The 6,412-nt window shown below is 42.8% G+C and overlaps 1 protein-coding gene across 1 annotated transcript in view; it reads right to left on the bottom strand.

Moving 5' to 3' along the window:
* Positions 1-6,412, bottom strand: part of LOC109906211 (basement membrane-specific heparan sulfate proteoglycan core protein-like) — a 258,730-nt gene that overhangs the window by 108,044 nt on the left and 144,274 nt on the right. The window lies entirely within an intron of this gene.

Genomic DNA, 6,412 nt, shown 5'->3' with positions numbered 1-6,412 from the left:
ACGGCCTGTTAGGAGATGGGTAATCATAACAAGCAAATGGTCATTATTTAAAATGTTTAAAATTCTAAGAGTCTAAAAGTTTAGGCGGTGGGGGAATTGCTTTAACATGGTCATAACATGCATCATTTACAGGAGCTATTTGATTTGGATTTTTAGGACCCGTTTAGGTATCAAAAACAAATATTTATACATGTTATGATAAATTATTGAATTTGGTCTTTAGTCCCAATTCCCATAGAAACGCATTGAAAAGCACATTCATAAACAGGAGTAAGGTTTTGAAGTGACTGTCATTTATCTTGGAGTTGGAGACTTTTATCTCCCTCACCAACTTCAAACATCAGCTATCTGAGCAGCTAACCGATCGCTGCAGCTGTACATAGTCTATTGGTAAATAGCCCACCCTTTTCACCTACCTCATCCCCATACTGTTTTTATTTATTTACTTTTCTGCTCTTCTGCACACCAATATCTCTACCTGTACATGACCATCTGATCATTTATCACTCCAGTGTTAATCTGCAAAATTGTAATTATTTGCCTACCTCCTCATGCCTTTTGCACACATTGTATATAGACCCCCCCTTTGTTTTCTACTGTGTTATTGACTTGTTAATTGTTTACTCCATGTGTAACTCTTTGTTGTATGCTCACACTGCTATGCTTTATCTTGGCCAGGTTGCAGTTGCAAATGAGAACTTGTTCTCAACTAGCCTACCTGGTTAAATAAAGGTGAAATAAAAAATAAAATATCTAGGAGATACAAGAAATCTTGTACACATTTCACTCCTTTTTTTGGGGTAGGCACAAATTGAGATGCAGCCTGTGCAAAAAAAAAAACATATCTCTAGCTTTGACAGATTTTGATGTGGATATTATTATTATGTTACTTACATTTATGCACCGGTATGTCAATAGACTCTACGGTTGTTTACACATAGATTAATGATGTAGAGGGAACCTTCAGTGACAGTTTTTCTTTAGGGGATCGGTGTCTTCTGGTTGATATGATGCATCCTACACCAACTAAGAATAATCCACCAGTAACAATGCCCACAATGATGCCAACTAGTGATGCTGCAGCGATCCCCTTCTTCTCACCAATACCTGAGATGTCACACCCACACATATAACACACATATACACACAAAAACAGCATTATCCACATTTTTGCTGGAGAAGAATATAACTGCAATGATAAAATGTTGTTGATTTAAAAAAAATAATGATAGAGGAATTGACAGAAAGCGGAAGTTAGTAAATTAGACAATGAGACACCATGCGTTGTGATTTGGTCTCTGCATTGATGTGATTGTTGACAATACACTGGATAAATCCATTACAACTGGAGACGGTGACCTCACAGAGTGACAGAGAATCTTGGTACAGTGTGTTCTGACCTCATCACAGACAGAGAATATCCAGCTTGAACAATTCAGTGTGATGTTACAAAGTCCTGTACTTGTAGTATTTTATTTAGCTTTTATTTAACTAGGCAAGTCACCAATTATTTTTACAATGACAGCCTATCAGGGAACAGTGAGTTAACTCAAATAAAATCAAATAAAATGTATTTATATAGCCCTTCGTACATCAGCTGATATCTCAAAGTGCTGTACAGAAACCCAGCCTAAAACCCCAAACAGCAAGCAATGCAGGTGTAGAAGCACAGTGGCTAGGAAAAACTGCCTAGAAAGGCCAATACCTAGGAAGAAACCTAGAGAGGAACCAGGCTATGTGGGGTGGCCAGTCCTCTTCTGGCTGTGCCGGGTGGAGATTATAACAGAACACGGCCAAGATGTTCAAATGTTCATAAATGACCAGCATGGTCGAATAATAATAAGGCAGAACAGTTGAAACTGGAGCAGCAGCACGGCCAGGTGGACAGGGGACAGCAAGGAGTCATCATGTCAGGTAGTCCTGAGGCATGGTCCTAGGGCTCAGGTCCTCCGAAAGAGAGAATTAGAGAGAGAGCACACTTAAATTCACACAAGACACCGAATAGGACAGGAGAAGTACTCGAAGATATAACAAACTGACCCTAGCCCCCCGACACATAAACTACTGCAGCATAAATACTGGAGGCTGAGACAGGAGGGGTCAGGAGACACTGTGGCCCCATCCGAGGACACCCCCGGACAGGGCCAAACAGGAAGGATATAACCCCACCCACTTTGCCAAAGCACAGCCCCCACACCACTAGAGGGATATCTTCAACCACCAACTTACCATCCTGAGACAAGGCTGAGTATAGCCCACAAAGATCTCCGCCACGGCACAACCCAAGGGGGGGGCGCCAACCCAGACAGGATGACCACATCAGTGAATCAACCCACTCAGGTGACGCACCCCCTCCAGGGACGGTATGAGAGAGCCCCAGTAAGCCAGTGACTCAGCCCCTGTAATAGGGTTAGAGGCATAGAATCCCAGTGGAAAGAGGGGAACCGGCCAGGCAGAGACAGCAAGGGCGGTCCGTTGCTCCAGAGCCTTTCCGTTCACCTTCCCACTCCTGGGCCAGACTACACTCAATCATATGACCCACTGAAGAGATGAATCTTCAGTAAGGACTTAAAGGTTGAGACCGAGTTTGCATCTCTGACATGGGTAGGCAGACCGTTCCATAAAAATGGAGCTCTATAGGAGAAAGCCCTGCCTCCAGCTGTTTGCTTAGAAATTCTAGGGACAATTAGGAGGCCTGCGTCTTGTGACCGTAGCGTACGTGTAGGTATGTACGGCAGGTCCAAATCAGAGAGTTAGGTAGGAGCAAGCCCATGTAATGCTTTGTAGGTTAGCAGTAAAACCTTGAAATCAGCCCTTGCTTTGACAGGAAGCCAGTGTAGGGAGGCTAGCACTGGAGTAATATGATCACATTTTTTGTTTCTAGTCAGGATTCTAGCAGCCGTATTTAGCACTAACTGAAGGTTATTTAGCGCTTTATCCGGGTGGCCGGAAAGTAGAGCATTGCAGTAGTCTAACCTAGAAGTGACAAAAGCATGGATGAATTTTTCTGCATCATTTTTGGACAGAAAGTTTCTGATTTTTGCAATGTTACGTAGATGGAAAAAAGCAGTCCTTGAAATGGTCTTGATATGTTCTTCAAAAGAGAGATCAGGGTCCAGAGTAACGCCGAGGTCCTTCACAGTTTTATTTGAGACGACTGTACAACCATTAAGATTAATTGTCAGATTCAACAGAAGATCTCTTTGTTTCTTGGGACCTAGAACAAGCATCTCTGTTTTGTCCGAGTTTAAAAGTAGAACGTTTGCAGCCATCCACTTCCTTATGTCTGAAACACATGCTTCTAGCGAGGGCAATTTTGGGGCTTCACCATGTTTCATTGAAATGTACAGCTGTGTGTCATCCGCATAGCAGTGAAAGTTAACATTATGTTTTCGAATGACATCCCCAAGAGGTAAAATATATAGTGAAAACAATAGTGGTCCTAAAACGGAACCTTGAGGATCACCGAAATGTACAGTTGATTTGTCAGAGGAAAAACTATTCACAGAGACAAACTGATATCTTTCCGACAGATAATATCTAAACCAGGCCAGAACTTGTCCATGTAGACCAATTTGGGTTTCTAATCTCTCCAAAAGAATGTGGTGATCAAAAGCAGCACTAAGGTCTAGGAGCACGAGGACAGATGCAGAGCCTCGGTCTGATGCCATTAAAAGGTCATTTACCACCTTCACAAGTGCAGTCTCAGTGCTTTGATGGGGTATAAAACCAGACTGAAGCATTTCGTATACATTGTTTGTCTTCAGGAAGGCAGTGAGTTGCTGCGCAACAGCCTTTTCTAAAATCTTTGAGAGGAATGGAAGATTCGATATAGGCCGATAGCTTTTTATATTTTCTGGGTCAAGGTTTGGCTTTTTCAAGAGAGGCTTTATTACTGCCACTTTTAGTGAGTTTGGTACACATCTGGTGGATAGAGAGCCGTTTATTATGTTCAACATAGGAGGGCCAAGCACAGGAAGCAGCTCTTTCAGTAGTTTAGTTGGAATAGGGTCCAGTATGCAGCTTGAAGGTTTAGAGGCCATGATTATTTTCATCATTGTGTCAAGAGATATAGTACTAAAACACTTGAGCATCTCTCTTGATCCTAGGTCCTGGCAGAGTTGTGCAGACTCAGGACAACTGAGCTTTGAAGGAATACGCAGATTTAAAGAGGAGTCCGTAATTTGCTTTCTAATAATCATGATCTTTTCCTCAAAGAAGTTCATGAATTTATCACTGCTAAAGTGAAAGCCATCCTCTCTTGGGGAATGCTGCTTTTTAGTTATCTTTGCGACAGTATCAAAAAGGAATTTCGGATTGTTCTTATTTTCCTCAATTAAGTTAGAAAAATAGGATGATCGAGCAGCAGTAAGGGCTCTTCGGTACTGCACGGTACTGTCTTTCCAAGCTAGTCGGAAGACTTCCAGTTTGGTGTGGCGCCATTTTCGTTCCAATTTTCTGGAAGCTTGCTTCAGAGCTCGGGTATTTTCTGTGTACCAGGGAGCTAGTTTCTTATGAGAAATGGTTTTAGTTTTTAGGGGTGCAACTGCACCTAGGGTATTGCGCAAGGTTAAATTGAGTTCCTCAGTTAGGTGGTTAACTGATTTTTGTCCTCTGGCATCCTTGGGTAGACAGAGGGAATCTGAAAGGACATCAAGGAATCTTTGTGTTGTCTTTGAATTTATAGCACGACTTTTGATGTTCCTTGGTTGAGGTCTGAGCAGATTATTTGTTGCAATTGCAAATGTAATAAAATGGTGGTCTGATAGTCCAGGATTATGAGGAAAAACATTAAGATCCACAACATTTATTCCATGGGACAAAACTAGGTCCAGAGTATGACTGTGACAGTGATTGGGTCCAGAGACATGTTGGACAAAACCCACTGAGTCGGTTTTGTTAACTGCCTTGTTCAGGGGCAGAACGACAGATTTTACCTTGGGGATCCGATCTATCATGATTCAATGTAGTTAGTTGTTTCATACATAGAATCTGCTCTATCATGATTAAATGTAGTTAGTTGATTCATACATAGAATCTGCTCTATCATGATTAAATATAGTTAAATATAGTTAGTTGATTCATACAAAGAATCTGATCTATCTAGGCATAGCTTCTCTGTCCTGCCAATCCTCACATATGCATTCCTCTTCTCCAGGTGGTTGAGAGCTGTGCACGTGGTTCCTCACATATGATCACATAACCTTTCACATGTGGAATTAACAAAAACCATTTGGTTTTGGAACACTTCACATGTGATGATATTTCATGTGAAATTTCAGATGTGGATATTTTTAACATTACATTTCACAGGTGATGCCCTAAAATGTGTCGTTAGGATGTCCCCGGAACGTCACACAGTCAGTGTTTTCAACTTTCTTATTTGACTCACTTTGACATGATTACATTGTGATTGTTTATTTATACTATAATTATTATTCTAGATATCCACTTGACCAAGAAAGAGATAGTAACTTAACTAAATGACTACTGACCCATTGCACTCAATTCCATCATTATGAAATACTTTGAGGGGCTTGTCAAAGACTACATCACATCCTCCCTCCCCGACACACACGACCCTCTCCATTTCCCCTACTGCCCCGACAGATCCACGGACAACACAATCGCCATTTCACAGCAAGCAGCCCTCACCCACCCGGACAAGAGGAATGCATGTCTGAGGTTGCTGTTCATAGACTACAGCTCGGCTGTCAATACCATAGTGCCCTCTAAGCTCACCAGAAAACTCACAGCCCTGGGTCTGAACTCTTCCTTATGCAACTGGGTCCTGGACTTCCTGACGGGCAGCCCTCAGGTGGTGAAGATACGCAACATTACCTCATCCAAACAGATTCTCAACACAGGGGCCCCACAAGGGTGCATCCTCGGTCATCTGCTGTACTCCCTGTATACCCACGACTGCATGGCCTCAAACAGTTCCATCATCAAGTTCACTGGCGACACAACAGTAGTAGGCCTGATTACCAACAGCGGCGAGACGCCATACACGGAGGAGGTAGGCACTTTGCCGATGTAGTGCCAGGTAAACAACCACTCCCTCACCTTCAGCAAAACAAAAGAGCTGATTGCGGACCTCAGGAGGAACCAGGTTGGACACGCCCCCATCCTCATCAATGGGGTTGCTGTGGAGATGGTCAAAAACTTAAAGTTCCTTGGCGTACATATGTGAGAGGAGCTGAAATGGTCAAACCACACAGACACCGTGGTGAGAAGGGCTCGACAGCAACTCTTTACCCTTAGGAGGCTGATGAAATTCTGCATTTTCCCAAGGGGCCTCACAGTATTCTACAGGAGCACCATCAAGGCCACACTGTCGGGCTGCATTACAGCCTAGTATGTCAACTGCATCACAGCCTGATACCGACAATTACCCTGCCCACACCTTAAT

This window comes from Oncorhynchus kisutch, linkage group LG16 (genome assembly GCF_002021735.2).
Source record: "Oncorhynchus kisutch isolate 150728-3 linkage group LG16, Okis_V2, whole genome shotgun sequence".
Lineage (NCBI taxonomy): Eukaryota > Metazoa > Chordata > Actinopteri > Salmoniformes > Salmonidae > Oncorhynchus > Oncorhynchus kisutch.
Note: the sequence above shows the minus strand (reverse complement) of the source record. Positions and strands in the feature narration are given on the sequence as shown.